Genomic DNA, 17,033 nt, shown 5'->3' on the forward strand with positions numbered 1-17,033 from the left:
TTGTTGCTGCATTTCAATTCAGATTAAGTCCAAGAGGGACAACAAGACCATTTCCTGAATATGGTCTTGTTTACTAAAATATTCTCATAAAAAATACCCTTGCTTTAGAGAAAAAATATATTACTCATAAAGCACTTTATTTGAAAAGCAGAGGAACATTTACGTATTATAGTATTGTTTTATTTACTCTTTGGAATAATTTGCGGTGTGTATCTGCACTTGGATTTATTTTATTTGAAATGATATCATAGTGAGAGATGACTGTTGGTTATGCTGGCAAATTTTCACTGAGCAATTGTAAATGTGGTGGAGGAAGCAATGTGATCCAGTAGTGGTGTTAAAACCCCCTCATCTGTCAGTCCCACATCTTGACTTCAAAGTGGGTAAACTCACTTCCTTCAGCACTTTTGTTTGCTTTGGAGGTACACTTTGCTTAAAATTATGTCTTTCCACTGTGCAATACACGTATGAGAAAAGATACAGAATAACATTGCTCCTCGCTATTAGAAAACCCAACTGTTTGTTCCCTGCCCCATCCCCATTCCAATCCAGTCACTTTTCTGCCCTTTGATATAGAGCAAACAGACGAGACATCATCCCAGAGGATCCCGAGAAATGCTTTGAGCAATTCTATAGCCTTTAAATATGGCATGAATGATCTTTGGGCTTGCCAAAAAAAAGCTTCTGCAGGGAGCTTGTTAGTTTGGTGTTTCTTTGCATTTGTGCTGCTGCAGAGCTGCTGGTTGTTACCATTGCTCCAAATCCTCTTTGTTCTGCTGGTGGTTCTGCGGTGTGTCACATGTCGCACTGAAAGCCTTCCCTTGGCGAGACCTGTAGCTCTTTCATAGCCCTGGACACAGTCCTCTGTCTCCCTGCGGAATTCTGGTTTGGTTCAAGAGATGTACTGTAAGACAAACTGGAATGGAAAAAGGATATATCTGCATTTAATAATTTTGGAAATATTCTGCCAGTAAATTTGTTTCAGTTTGGACATCTCAGGACATTTCCTTTGATCACAAAACCTGTAAAAAATGTGCTTTTCCAAAGAAATATCTCACCATCTTCTATCACAGATAACCTTCACTTACACTATTGAAGTTTTTCTAAATGAAAAGAGGCACCTCCCTTCCAACTCTGTTCAGCAATACTGTTATGTGACAGTATTACCTTGCAAGATGAGGTGAGGGGGAAAGACAAAATATCATTGACAGTATTTTGGGGAGAATTAAAATTTGCAGGTGTTAGCATACTATTATTCTGATCAGCAAAACTGTTAAGTGCCACTGCCACAAACAGTTACCAATATGATCCCATGCCAAGTTGTTAAGGGTATTTAGTACCATTTTTAGTGCAATTTCATAATGATGCCTTTCTGCAGCCCTTCAGGTGACGGGCATGCTCGGACAAAGAGGAACCATTTCATGTTCTCTTTGCCACTTTGAACAAACCTGTAGTTACCTAATCCTACCATGCCATGATAGAACGCTTTGATTTTTGGACAGCAACTTTAAATTTCCAAGATAATTCTTTGCTATGAATGTCAAAATTAGCCTGTTTTGACTATGCTGTCAAGATTTAGTTTTGTTTTGAGCAGATGTCTGTCTAATGCACACTAAAAGTGATCTGTTTATTTTTTCCTCTAGAGATAATGAGAATGTTTTTGTGTTTATCTTCTACTGTTCTATTACAACTGCGACTAAAGTTGCTCGTACCTATTTTGTGACTTTTTATAGAGAAGATACATGTTTTTCACTTGCTGTGTCCTCTTTTTCTGGCCTGTCTGCCTACACAGGGTCTCTTCAGCACTGAGAATGGTCACTGCTGTGATCCCACTGTCTGTGTACCTGAACACTAGGAAAAGACAAACTACCTGTAAGCATTGAAGGGGACGAACAGATTCCTTCTCATGTTGGCAATTGCTGCACAAATGGATTTTGCAACTCTCTTCATGGGAAAAATGATTAACATTCATCAAACCGTTCCTCGCTGCTACTCGGTGAGCCAGTTCCAATATATGTTCCAATAGTGCTTCTTAAATCATGCATCACTGTCCTAGTTTTTAGTTGCCTCCTTTTGAAGGCCTTTAGAAGATGTGATATGGTTTATTTTTGTCTGATCCCTCATGCACATTCATTCAGTACTGACCTCTCTAAAATTGTGTGAGGCAGCTGCTTCCTCCACTGGGTCCAGGACTGTGTGCTCTTGACCAGAGCAACTTTCTTACTGTGATTATTTAACCAATTAGTAAATAAATTTATTTAAAGCTGCATAAATAACAAGTAATGAAGGCCATGCAGTACATAGCATTGCCTTAACTCTTAATGGCAAGGAAGTTGCAGTCTAAACAAGCTGGATAAATGTGCAGAGAAGAATAAAGAGAGAACCGTGAACATAAAGAGAGAACAACGAAGTTATTCCCAGTAGAATTCATGGTTATTTTTGTTATTAATTAAAACATTTCTGAAGAAGAAATCTCTTGCTTACAGGAATTTCATTCATTCTTAATGAAAAAATAACTAATAATTAGATAAACTGGAAACTGGACTATTCTACTGTTTTCACACACTAAAAAGAGCACATTGTAATGTATTTCTCAATTCATGAATTTGTGGTTTTTTTGGCTAAGAGAAACACTTTTGCCTATATGTAGACAAATCCAGAGTTTCTCAAGCTCATGTGCTTCTGGGATATAGGATTCGTCACATGCTAAGGCAGTTTTTCAAGAACTTCATGGAGAAAAAATTGGCAGAGTATGATTGAGAAGGTTTCATGAATGCCTTGCTAGCACTCTGTTAAAAGAGCCTCCTCTCCTCATCAATAGGTTTTAATACAATTGAAGTTAAATATTTAAGTTGCAGAAAGTGGAGCAAACACCTGTTAGCTTTTGTGCATACATGTGTATCCAACAAAAAAAACTTTCGTTATAATGTTTTACAGACAGACAAAGTCTCTTCAGAGCTTTGCAGCTACACATCCTATTGATTACACTGTGAGTTAATTAGAGGCAAGAGTACTAGGGTGTAGTGTTGTTCTTCAAAAACTCACGATGTTGGCAAGAAAAGGTGTGCAAATGATTGTTTAATACCTGGATAACTTCCCTGGTTTTTGGCTCAACTGGAATCTGGGTCTATATGTGTGCAAAGTTCTTTGAGGACTGCGTTTTCAAGCATTTCACTGATGTTAACATTTTTTAATATTCATCACAGGCCATCTATTTATAAATCCCTCTATGAATTCCATGAAACCACAAATAATGTTCAGGTGGTAAAACTGTAAAATAGGATTTGCAAGATAAATGTGATTTTCACTCTTCTTTCACGGCCCCATGTTCCCCTGGTTGCTGTGCATGAGAAGTACCTCTGTTACAGATGAGTGGTCCAGCACGGCAGAGATGGAAGGAGAAGACAGGAAGAATGACTTGGAGAAAAAAGATATCCACTTTTGTTTTACTTTTACAACAAGATACTGTTGAACAAAACAAGTGCAAAACCAGAGTAAGAAGAAGCTAGCACAGTAAGATATCTGCTGTTTTCTGTAAACTGTAAACAGGCGTGAAGATCCCTAAGCCATTAAGTTTTCTATTCTTATTATTTTAAGGTGACTCCATGACAAGATTGTGTTTGGATACTGAGATATCAGGGGAAAAGGCCTTTATGCCCTGGACACCCTCTTACGAAAGAAATGGGTGTGAACTAGCTGAGGTTGGCTTAGACAGAGGCTGTGTTCCAGGTACCACTGCTACTTGAACACAAAGAAATAAATCAAGAGGGGCTAGAAAGAGGAGGGAAACCAGGTAGATGAATAAAAGAAAACACATGGATATGGAGGAAGAGGAAAAGAATGTAAAAAAAAATCAGGAAAATATCAACAGAGAAAGGTGTAGCAGGAAGGAGAAAAATTGTATTAATTTTGAAAAGGGTAAAAAGGAAAAAAAGGTAATTTTTTGTTCTCTTTAACGAAAAGTTTGTTGCAAAAATATATTTACATATTCTTGAAATTATTTTCAGTGTTGTGTGCACAGATTTGTGGATGCTTGTCTATATCTTAGATTGACTAAATTTGATTTCTCTACAGTCTTGCATGAGGTAGTTGTGTGTAACATTTTATTATATTTTAAGAATATGTGAAAGAAAAATATTGCTTTTCTGTGTGAAGTGCATAGAAGGGGGCTTTGGTTGCAATCCATGTAATTACAGGATGGAAAATTCCTCTTGGCAGTGGCGCTGACATTCTTCAGTTCCTATCATTTAAATTTCAGACGGTCCTGGAAACGGTTGCTAGTTTCATACTCACTTAAGAAAGCAAGAGGCCCAAACATGGTCTTTAGTCACCTTTATTCACCCTTGAATTCTGTTCAAAATTTGCTTTATGGCACAGTGGTTTTAGATCACTCAATATATGTTTACTTATAGGAAACTCTTTTCCCATCCCCTGACTATTTCTGACTGTGCTGGGGTGGTCTTAGTGAATCTGGGTTAAATGAGCAGAGCTTCATTCTGCTCTTGTTTCAGGGGAGCTCACTGAGCTGGGGAAAAAAAAATTGTGGGTAAAAAAAGAGAGAAAAAATTATAAAGCACCATAAAATTATATCCTTGAACAAATTTCATTGTGATCTGGGTGATCCTGATTAACTGGGGAGGTCTCGGATGGCTGGAAGTTAGGCAATGTTATGCTCCTCTACAAGAAAGGTTAGAAGGAGGATCTGGGGAACTACAGGCTTCCAGCTTGACCTTGGTGCTGCAGAAGGTTATGGAACAGATCATCTTGAGTGTATCACAAGGCACATACAGGACAACCAGAGGATCAGGCCCAGACCTCAAGGGTTTAGGACCAACCTGCTTGACCAACCTGACCAGTTCATCCACCTAGTGGGTGAGGGAAAGGTTGTGGATGTAGTCTACCTGGACTTCAGTAAAGCTTTCAATATTGTCTCCCATAGCAGTCTCCTGGAGAAGGTGGCAGCCCATGGCTTGAATAGATGCATTGTTTGCTGGGTTAAAAACTGGCTGAACAGCTGAGCCCAGAGAGAGGAGGTAAATGGTGCTCCATCCAGTTGGTGGCCAGTCACTATTGGGGTTCCCCAGAGCTCAGTATTGGGGCCAGTCCTGTTTAATATCTTTATCAATGATCTGGATGAGGGGATTGAGTGCACCTCACTCAGTTTGCAGACAAGCTGGGTGGGAGTGTAGATCTGCTGGAGGGCAGGAAGGCTTTATAGAGGGATCTGGACAGGCTGGATCCATGGGACGAGGCCAGTTTTGTGAAGTTCAAAAAGGCAAAGTGTCGAGTCCTGCACTTGGGTCACAACAACCCCATGCAGCACTACAGTCTTGGGGAAGAGGGATTGGAAAGCTGCCTGGCAGAAAAGGGTCTGACGATGTTGGTTGACATCGGCTGAGCATGAGCCACAGTGTGCCCAGGTAGCCAAAAAGGCCAATGACATCCTGACTTGTAGCAGAAATAGTGTGGCCAGCAGGGCTAGGGAAGTGATTGTCCCCCTGTCTTCAGCACTGGTGAGGCCACACCTGGAATACTGTGTCCAGTTGTGGACCCCTCACTACGAGAAAGACATTGAAGTTCTGGAGCTTGTCCAGAGAAGGGCAACAGAGCTGGTGAAGAGCCTAAAGAGTAAGTCATATGAGGAGCAGCTGAGGGAGCTGGGGTTGTTTAGCCTGAAGAAGAGGAGGCTTAGGAGAGACCTTTTTGCTCTCTACTAGTACATGAAAGGGGGTTGTAGCAAGGTAGGGGTGAATCTCTTCTCCCAGGCCACTAGTGACAGGAGAGGAGGACATAGCTTGGGTCCAGGGGAGGTTCAGGTTGGACATCAGGAAGAATTTCTTCACCAAAAGAGTGGTCAGGCATTGGAATAGGCTGCCCAGGGAAGTGATGGAGTCACCTGAAAGTGACTGAAAGTGTTCGAGAAACAACTGGATGTGACACATAGTGCTATAGTTTAGTTGACATGGTGGTGTGTGGGCAAAGATTGGCCTCAATGATCTTGGAAGTTTTTTCCAACTTTAATTATTCTGTGATTCTTTGATTTGAAGACTTTGCTTATGCCAAGCTGAGTCATTTGCTGACTTTGACTCATTACAGCAACTCTCAGTAATGTAAAATGTCAAAAAAAGTGAAACACTATTTATATAATATTGAGATTTCCAAACTTTTGAACCTCTTTTCTTTTTTAAATAAGGCACATTGAATTGAAATATATCTTGTTAAAACATTGTTCTTGAAATTTTCACCTGCAGCCTTTGTTTTGCTCCAAATTTACCAAAAGTGACTTTTGTTGTGCTCATACGCAGGGTAGTTTTCTTCAGATAACTTGAGATCTGTCACAGTCATTCATAAAACATGGACAGAGACGACTGATGCTGTTTAGCACTTTATATAAGCAAAAATTTGGTATGATCAACCAAAACTAACAGTCTGTTAAATATTATTATGGCCAGTACAATGTGGCAATTACTGTCACAGAAGAAACATTAGTTTGGTAATTCTTTTTTGGTTATTTTGCCTTTGGATATGCTTGAAAATGAGAGTGCAAAGGTATTTCTGATAAAAAGGTACTGAACCTTTCACACTATGTGCAAAAAGTGAGAACAAATTGCTGACAGATTGAAATAATTTCCATGAGGTCACTCATGTCAATAGGAATATGCAGAATTTTTTGTTGTTTTAATAAGAATTTCTTTTAAACTGTTAAATAGGAAACTGCAATTATATTTTTTTTGCCTTTTTTTTTTTCTTTTTGGTAGCGCAAATGGTAATTAACTGTTAGGTCTGTTTTTCAGTTCAATAACCTGGGAAACAGAGATTGCTGACATGATAACAAGATTCTCTTTTCCTTGCAAGATTTTTGTATATTCATTGAATGATAAAATGCAGTGTTTAATATTTAGCCCAGATGAAATGTTCTGCAATTCCATGAAAAAGGCAGGCTTAGTCAGATTCAGAAACTAAATTACTTTCTAGAACAACAGCAATGAAAACCCTAGAATAATAGATTAAGATGATTATAATATAATATTTCACAAATAATCCCAGATAGCACATGCTTTATTTCACTTTCTTCTTTAATGGAAAGGATTTAAATTATATTTTTATGTTAACTATGTGCCCTACAGTGCACTTATCCATCAGTATTTCCAATTCTTAAGGCTGTATCTTAATCCACAACAGATTATTAAAAATAATAATGAAAATAAAATTAATTTTATCCTTGCAATTATTTTCTAAAATCATAATGATGATCTGTCCTTCAATACTGGCCACAGTGTTCTCAAATTCAATATTGCAGAAGGCAGAAAACCCACAACTTTTTACCCATCTGCCCACCATAATGCAATTTACAACTAGAAAGTACATACAAATGAATAACCTTTCTCAAGAAAAAACAAGTGAAGTCGCCCAAAGGGTAGAATCCTTGCAGAAGACAGTTTAAAGCTATTAGAGATGTCTAAGACACTGGAACTTCTATCAAAATAAGAAAATAGAACACCCTGGCAAGATAACATAAAACTGTTAAGAAATAGATAAAAAAAAAGTTGTTGAGCTTTAACTTGCTAAAAAGCATTAGGACAAGTAATAACAGCATTTAAAATAAAAGTAGAGAATCTGACTCTAGTTCTGACAAAGTGTAAAAGAAACATTCAAGAAAGATAAGGTTTTAGCAAAAAAACCCCAGACAACCCTAAATGAAAGAAGAAAAAGCAAAAAAGAGGTGTGGTTGTTTTATGTATTTTTCTTTTTTTTCAGTGGAGCCTTTCCGTGTGCAGAACAAACTAAGGACCTTTGACTTAGTCATGGAAAAGGTTTAGAACAAAATTATATATGTATAGTAACAAACCAACAGAAATAAATTGTGTTAATCTGAGAAGTCTACCAGAAATCAAAACTAAACTGTTGAATACATCCTGTGAAGGATAACTATGACTGACATCAGCCCTGATACCTGAGGAGTGTAAAGGTGATAGCTGTGAAGCCAAGTTTTTTAAGGAACCTGTACGGTGTGAGATTTAAGTTTGTTAGTGTGTCTGGACTTCACAGTGAGGAGATTGGATAAAATTATTAAAAAGATCAGAGTTAGTATGGTACAAGTGTTTCAATGTATTATAACAGAGAAGTGGCACAACTGGGATATTTAATAGGTGTCTCACCAATGGCTAACAAATTGGACATGGAATAAATTTCTTCCTGAATTAACAATGGGTTAAAGAACAGGGAAAAAAAAAAGGATAATTTTTTTTCCTAAAAGATTTAGTAGGTGAATGGATGTAACTGTATATGTTATTCAACATATTCTTAACTAGACTAGCAAAGGGTGTGAATAAAGAGACAATTTTTGGCTGATATGAAATTATTGAATAGCCAAATCTTACTGTAAAGAGTTATGTAAGGATATTAGTGTTGAGTGGTTGGATGAGAAAAGACCAAATTAATCCAAAATAATCCTCCCAAGGGAAAGACAGTTTTAATAATGAAGCTCACAGTGGTGGGCTCTAAATTAGCAAAGATCTTGAAATTTTCCGATTAATTTTTTTAAGACATAAAGCCAATTATCAGTAGCCATCCAAAGAAAAACAGATTATGAAGCATCAGGAAAAGCATGGCAATTAAAAAAAGAATCGGAAAGCTTGATTATGTATATACTGATGAAATGGGAACATAGTGAATGGTTTGTGGAAGCATAGAGGGAAATAGACCTAGAAAGAGCAGAGAGAAGAGCAGAGGGGAAGATTAGAGATATGGGACAACTTCTGTGTGAGAGATATAACTGTACCAGTACTCTTCAGCTTGGCAAGGAGACAACAAAAGGTGGGTCTGATAGAGGAATGCAAAATTATGAATGACAGGAAGAAACTGAATAGGGAATGATTACTCACTGTGGGGTACCCAAGGAAACTGTTAGGAGCGGGTTTAAAACAAACAAAAGAAAGCCCTTTCCTGCATAACAATATTGCACTTTGAGATTCATTTCCATGGAATGCCAAAACTACAAATAAGTTCAAAAACTGATTAATGATTAAACAATTTCATAAAGGAAAGACCACGAAGAGCTATTAAACATGAGATGGATGATTTTGAACAGAAGTAGCTGGCAACTACTGCTCTACATTCCCTCTTTCATGTGTTCTTTTTTCCTAAACATCAACTGCTGATCACTAGCTGAGAAAAATCTTTTAGTTTTTAGTTTGATCTAGCATATCTGTTTTTATGGGAAACAATATAGAAAATAAGGTTTATTCAATACTAAATATGTAAGCTCTCATTCTGCTATCCTTAAGCAGAATAATAAGCTGCCCAGGCTTATTGCCAGTATTAAAGTTAACAAGGTTTCATTTGGGTGACATGATTAAATGTCATATAACTGAGCACTTCCGAATCAATAACATTTTAATAATAATCCAACCAAACCCTTCCATTAAATGATCCTTTTTAGCCATTTATTATATATCTAGTGGTGTACAAATATTTTCTATGTTGCTAAGAAGAAGTGAAAAAAATAGAATATACAGCTTAAGACTCAATAATTATGGTGTGGATTAGGGACAAATAAGAGAGATATATCTCCACAATCCAGCAAGGGAAGCTAATTCAGTTTTTCTATAGTCTTGCTTTAGTGAAGCAAAAATGAGGAAGGAAGGAATGGTTAAGTATTTTCAATATCTTTATGTTTACAAAATAGTACCAAAAGAACAGTAATCCAGGTGCTTGTTGTACTTTATTACTTTATGAATGTGGAGACTTCCATTCACTTCAAGGGCTGCCCCCACTAAATGTGTTTCTGCAGGAGCAGAAAACAGCCTGGTTGGAGAACATGGGTGTCATCATGGATCTGCAAAGCTAAAGTAACACTGATCCTTTCTCTGTCAAGGTCCAACATGAACAAAACCTATACCCTGGAATCAGTACATGAAAGGTCTACAAAATGTTAGCAGGGTTTTCCTCCTTCCTTTTCTGAGGAGAGAAAATGAGATTCTTCTGCCTGCAAAGATGAGAAAATTACAGTTTGAATTTGCTTTACTGATTGAGAGTATTCTGAAAAAAAAATCCATAAATATTTGAGGAAGAATGAAGCCCTTAGAGCTCATGCAACGGGAGAAATGAGAGAAAATGCAAAGGCTGACTGTTAAAGTTGACATCAGCAACTGAAATATTGAGTTGAACTGTCAAGAATCAAGTGTTCTCTCATTTATTTAAAATTTATAAATAGGTACAATTGTATTATCTGTAATATTCACTTCTGAAAGCTGAAGAATGACAGAGCCCATTTGAGTGGGTGCCCCATCACTCAGTCAGCTTCCTAATGGAGCTGGGACTTGTATTGCCACTTGTTTCCAGGATAAGACGTCTGATAATGTTAAACTCGACACTGGCTTCATGTGACAATGCATGTGCACCTGGACAGGCTCCAGCTGTAAGAGCAGCATGTCTTCTGTGTCAAGTTGGACTGGCTGGAAATACCATGTGGAGGTGGATATTTGTGGTGTCGGATATATTGCACAATGGTAATGGGCTGAATGGTCCTGTCAGGATGTAAGCCTGGTGTATAAGTACTGTCTTGAGCACTATATCAACATCCCAACCTTTGAGACTTGGACAGACACTAAGAACCTTTTCTCTTTCTCCCTGAGCAGGGCTCAGGTGCTGTTGCACATGCTCCAATGTCCATGTTTAGGTGTTTTGAGGAATTTGTGTCAAAAATGAGATGCAAATTGAAAGCAGGTATCAGGGAGGATTAGATTTCAAAATTACTGTCTTGAACTTTCACATTTAAGTTCTTATCTGCTCTGGTATGCTTGATGCATAGTGGTCACTGCCAATTGCTTTCTGATTACATTTGATGTATGTTTGCAGCTGGTGGAATCAAGTAGTTATTTGCAGAAACGTGCTGAAGTCACTTCTTGAACTCCTGGAATGACAGTTTGATGAAACCAGAATAGAAATGGGATCTGCATTTATGCTGGAGTAGGAAAACTCAAAATGGAAAAATTCCTCACGTGCAGTCTAGATGACACAGTATCAATGTAGGTTTGATTTCTGTGGGCTAGTGGAGAGAAAGTGTTGGGGGAAATGAAAGAGCAGGATTCAGTTCCTGTTGTTACTCTGCAATTTTGAATAAAATATACAAGACCCACAGGCTTTGATTCTTCATGCTGCTAAAATGCAGGTAGTAAACCTTGGCCGTATTTGAAAATGATTTTGTATTTAAGACTGATTATACAATTTGGAAATTATTTTAACAAAGAAAATCAGTATTATTAGTACTTCCCCAAAAGTTTAAGAATTGTAAAATAAAAACTTGTCTTCTTGGTGACTTATGTCTGCAAGTTTGCACTGGACTCCTGAAAAGAGTCTGTTTTTTGGGTTGTACAGTCACAGAAATGCTGGCCAACTGAGGTGAATCTGATATAAGTAAGGTATGAACAATAGCTCCCCTCCTACCAAGATAGAAAATACTTAAAAAAGTCATTGTCAATTCTCTTAGCAATATGCAGATTGTAATATTTGAAAATATTTGCTCTCTTTCCCAGCAACACAGTTTCTGCTATCAGAATTAAGATTTTCAAGAAAACAGAGTTGATAGAATTTTTTTCTGAAGTATCCATCCAAAATTGATGCATTAAACAAAGCACTTCTTCTTTCCATTTGCTAGGATAAAAATGGTGGAGATATGGTGCAAAATATTCTTCATGTTAATACTGATTATGCTTTCCCTTACTTTTTCATGTATGGAACACATTTTAACACACATAATCCTCTGTTAATTGTGTGACATTTCAATGGGGCAGTAGAACAATAACGGTGTTGAAGAGTGTGACAGGGAATGGTGTTTTTTTCATCCCCCAGTATTCTCTGGCAAGGTCACTGTCTGAATGGATCACCTTTTGTGTTGTACAAATAAGAGATTTTGTGATGCAGTTGTCAGAAATTATTAAAAAGTTAAATTAAATTTTCTAAATTTGAACACAGGTTTTCTGGCCTTCCTTGTGCGTCTGCATTTTTGATAGTCTTCAGATTTGTTTCTTGATTTGAAAACATGATTTCTGATATATTTCCTCTCTCACTGTGTGTGGTAGTAGTGTTATGTTTTCCTGAAGCTGTTGTTGTTTGTGATGAATAGGAACTATTGGAATAATCCATAATGATGTTAATTCACATTCATTTGTAGTGCTGCTGCCTAGATACATAGCAATCGTTCCAGGAGCCTCCATTCTGATAAGGAAATATATTCATGATGAAGAAATCGCTGATTTTTAACTCATTTGTTCTTTAAGCTCAGAATTACACCATTTTTTTTCCTAATGAAGAGAAGAGAAAGGACAGGTATATGGATAGAGGTTCTGAGGATAAATACGTATGATTTTAGTAACCCCACAGTACTCTGACACATTGGTTGAACACACGACATATATTGTTTTAAACTGAATTTTTTATGCCACAATGTATTTAAATGATGAATGTCTTGGATATCACAATACCAGCATATCACCTATTGCAACACTCCCTGTTCATCCCCAGCCTTTTAAAGTGCTGATTTTTCATGGCAGTAGCCTTTATTTTATCATATTAACAAAATGTTGAGAAGTGATAGCTTTTGGGATTCCCAAAAACTCCAGAACCAGTGACTACACAGACATCAATTTATTTGGGTAGAATAGCTGATGAAGAAATTGACCTGCAAAAGATTGTAGATGGAGTAACTTCAGAATCTATTTCAAATGGATACATTGTGCTTTCCCAAATTATTCTCAGGTTTCGCTAGAGTCTGTGCTGTCTACACATCCAGATGAGATTCACCTAAGAGTATTGAGGAAGCTGATGGAATTGCTCACCGAAACACTTTCCATTATTTTTCATCAGTCCTGGCTAACCAGGGAGGTACCAGACAACTGGAGGTTGGCCAGTGTGGTGTCCATCTACAAGAAGGGTTGGAAGGAGGATCTGGGGAACTACAGGCCTGTCAGCCTGACCTTGGTGCCAGGGAAGGCTATGAAACAGAGTATCTTGAGTGTGTCACAAGACACATACAGGACAACCAGAGGATCAGGCCCAGCCAGCATGGGTTCAAAAAGTCAGGTCCTGCTTGACCAATCTGACCTCCTTTTATGACCACCTAGTGGATGCCCACCCAGTGGATGAGAGAAAGGCTATGGATGTAGTCTACCTGGACTTCAGTAAAGCCTTTGATATTATCTCCCACAGCATTCTCCTGGAGAAGGTGACAGCCCATGACTTGGATGGGTGCCCTGTTTATTGGGTAAAAAACTGGCTGAATGGCCAGGCCCAGAGAGTGGTGGTGAATGGAATTAAGTCCAGCTTGTGGCTGGTCGCTAGTGGTGACCAGGGCTCAGCATAGGGGCCAGTTCTGTTTAGTATCCTTATCAATGATCTGTATGAGGAGATTGAGATTGAGTGCACTCTCAGTCAGTTTGCAGGTGACACCAAGTTGAGTGGGAGTGTGGGTCTGCTGGAGGGTAGGAAGGATCTGCAGCGGAATCCGGACAGGCTGGATCAGTGGGTTGAGGCCAGTTGTATGAGGTTCAAAAAGGTAAAGTATCAAGTCCTGCACTTGGGTCACAACAACCTCATGCAGCACTATAGGCTTGAGCCAGAGTGGCTGGAAAGCTGACTGGTGTAATACAGCCTAGGAATGCTGCTTGACAGTCAGCTGAACTTGAGTCAGCAGTGTGCTCAGGTGGTCAAGAAGGCCAAAGGCACCCTGGTTTGTATCAAAAATGGTGTGGCAAGTGGGGCTAGGGAAATGATCGTCCCTCTGTACTTGACACTGGTAAGGCTGCACGTCGATTCCTGTGTTCAGTTTTGGGCCCACTACTACAAGGACTGACATGCTAGAGCATGTCCAGAGAAGGGCAACAGAGCTGTTGAAATGTCTAGAGAGTAAGTCCCATGAGGAGTGGCTGATGGAGCTGGGATTGTTTAGGCTGGACAAAAGGAGGCTCGGGGGGACCTCTCTACAGCTACCTCAAAGGGGGTTGTAGGAATGTGGGGGTCAGACTCTTTGTCCAGGTAACAAGCAACAGGATGAGAGAAAACAGCTTCAAGTTATGCCATGGGAGGTTAAAGTTCGATATTAGGAAAAATTTTTTCACTGAAAGGTTGTCAAGCACTAGAACAGGCTGCCTAGGGAAGTGGTGGAAACACCATCCCTGAAAGTGTTAAAAAAAGTGTAGATGTGGCACTTGGGTACATGATTTGGTTGTAACTGGCAGTGCTAGGTTAATGGTTGGACACGATGATCTTAGAGGTCTTTTCCAACCTTAACTATTTCATGATTCTATGATTTTACTTTTTGGAGAATGGTATTAATAAAACTGAATCAATTTCTAATCTTCCCTATGAAATCACAGTCTTTTTAGGTAAGAAACTTAGAGCCCATAAACTTTTCCTTTTCCAAAAGTGGCTTTGGAAAATACAAACTCATGAGAACTAAGTAGCCAACTCACTTCAGAGGTCTCTACAATGCAGGTAATATTCTCAGTAAGATAATTACCAGATAATATTCTAAACATAAAGAATATAAAAATAGAAGAACTCGAGAGACCATACTCACATTAACAGAAAATAAGTGTGCAAGACAACAGCAAGCCCTGATACATACCAGGAGGAGCTGAGTACTTGCGTTGCCTCAACACGTGATACAACTGTGGTCATGCAGTTCTGCAGTCCCCACTCTGACTGCTGCCTGAATCCCACACTGACACTTCCAACTATTTCAGCACAGTGTTTTCTCCCCCAGTTCTTTCCACATGTGGCTTCTACTTCCATTTTCCACAGGACTTCCCCTATTTCTTCCTGCACAAACATGGCAAAATGTGATTTGACCTTTTTTCCTCCTCTGTTCTGCCTTTCTCACTGTTCTAGGCTAGCGAGCCTTCCGTCCTCCTTTGTGCTTTACCTGGTGACCACATTTGTACTCTCCACAACATCATCCATAACTTCACACTCTTTCCTTGCAATAAAAGCATGTTTTAGAGTCTATAATGTTCTAAAGTGTTTTATAATGATGAGATTTTCCTTCCCATCTACTTCTTCTCTTCTTTTTGTCTCATATAGATGCTCTGTTACTAAATTCCCTTTCTGTCTTCCAGTTCTGCCCTTGATCCCCTTCATCTGGTTTTATGGTCTGCATTTCACTGATATTTCTTTCTATCACTACAGCTCCTCTTTTGATAGATTTAGTGAACAAGTATTCCACCCCTATCCCTTGAACTTGTTATTCCCTCTCAGCCTTTCATTTGCTCAGATCCTGTTCTATTCTGACTCCTTCTTACCACTGAATGCTCTGGGAAGTATTCCCTTAGAGAAGTTGTCTGATTTGCCTTTCTTACAATTTTTATATCAGTTCTGTATGAACTATATCTGTTTTCCTTAACCGTATTTCTGCGTATCTGCCTGTGAAAACTTGAATTTTAGAACCTTTTAGAAAAGACCTCAAAAACCTGTCTCTCAACTCCAGTTTCGGCTGAATTTGTCCAGATTAGAATCTTAGGCCAACTTTCTTGTATAGCCTCAAAGAGGTCTGTGAACTCATGTTCGATTCAGAGACAGCTACTAACCTTTGATTCTAATTCCAGCCTACAATTTAATTTTACAAGTATAAATGTTGCTAGACCTGTGTGTCAGTGACACACATAGCATGGATTTGCTATGGGTTGTTTTTCCCATTCAGGCTATCTTGATGATTCTTTCTGCAATATTTCAAATCTTTCCTGTCTTTCTACGTAGCAGAAGTTGGCATTATTTTGTGACTCTGTTACTATGGCATACTTTTTGTCTTTCGTTGTAATTTTATTCCTCTGACTATTCTTCGTGTTGCTGCAAAGATCTTACTTCCTGTATTTTTCTTATGTTTAATTCCCTTGCTTTGCAATATCCGTGCCCCTTTGCTTCACTAAACCTAATCTGTTGATTAATTCTCAAGGCTTTTCACAACTGTAGCACAGTTAGGACCTTATCTTCAAGACTGAGGGTGAACACCAAGCTCCAGTTAGCTGTGGAACAATTGCTATGTATCTAGGTAGCAGTACTACAAGTGAATGTGAATTAGCATCATTACAGGTTATTCTAATAATTCCTATCTGTCACGAACAACAACAGCTTCAGGAAAACATAACACTACCACATGCAACCAGACAGGGAATATATCAGAAAGCTTGTTATCAAATTAAGAAACAGATCTGAAGACTATCAAAAATGCAGATGCAGAAGGCAGGCTAGAAAACATGTGCTCAAATTTTGAAAATTTATTAGAAGCTCATCCTTCTTCATCTACTTGTTGAATTTTCTGGCAGACACATTTGTTTTTCTCACCATAGTATTTGTATACCTCTTCCTAAGCTGGAAAAGGGGAATATCCTCATAAGCAGACCCAAACTACTCTATTATCCTCCAAATCCCTGCTTAATATGCTTCTTAACTAAGACTAATACATGACAGTATGAGCAGAGTCTTCTGAGATCAAGCTGAGCAAAGCTGATTGCTTTATCTTCCCCACTGATGTCTGCACTAATTTCCTCTGTACTTTGCAAAGTAAGTTGTCTGAGGCAGAGGCAAGTAGCATAAACAAAGTGCTACAGCAGTGCTGTTGATATGTAATGATTTTTGAAGGCTAGCACTTCTAAGAGATTTTGGGTGGTGGCCTACTGTATGTGAATGCTACAGAACATGTACCTCTGGCTGAAGAATGAAGTGTTACGAGATTGACTTTTGATTTCCTTACTTCTGTGAAAGGTTTATTTTATTTGTATAATAATGGTGTGTATGGATAACACAGGATGATAAATATTGAAATGAGATGAGGAAGTGATTCATATTTCATGGAGTCTGGTCATGACCTTCTTACAATTACTCGAACAAATTACATTAATTACATCAAATTACATGACAGGCAAAGGAAGTTGTCATTAGTATCCATTACATAAAGCAATATAGAAAGAAACTGCCTAATTTTCTGTGGTAGTTGACTGTAAATATGACCACTCTTACAGAACAGCAATACATATTCA

The sequence above is a fragment of the Lepidothrix coronata genome, unplaced genomic scaffold (assembly GCF_001604755.1).
Source record: "Lepidothrix coronata isolate B3197 unplaced genomic scaffold, Lepidothrix_coronata-1.0 Scaffold164, whole genome shotgun sequence".
Taxonomy (NCBI): domain Eukaryota; kingdom Metazoa; phylum Chordata; class Aves; order Passeriformes; family Pipridae; genus Lepidothrix; species Lepidothrix coronata.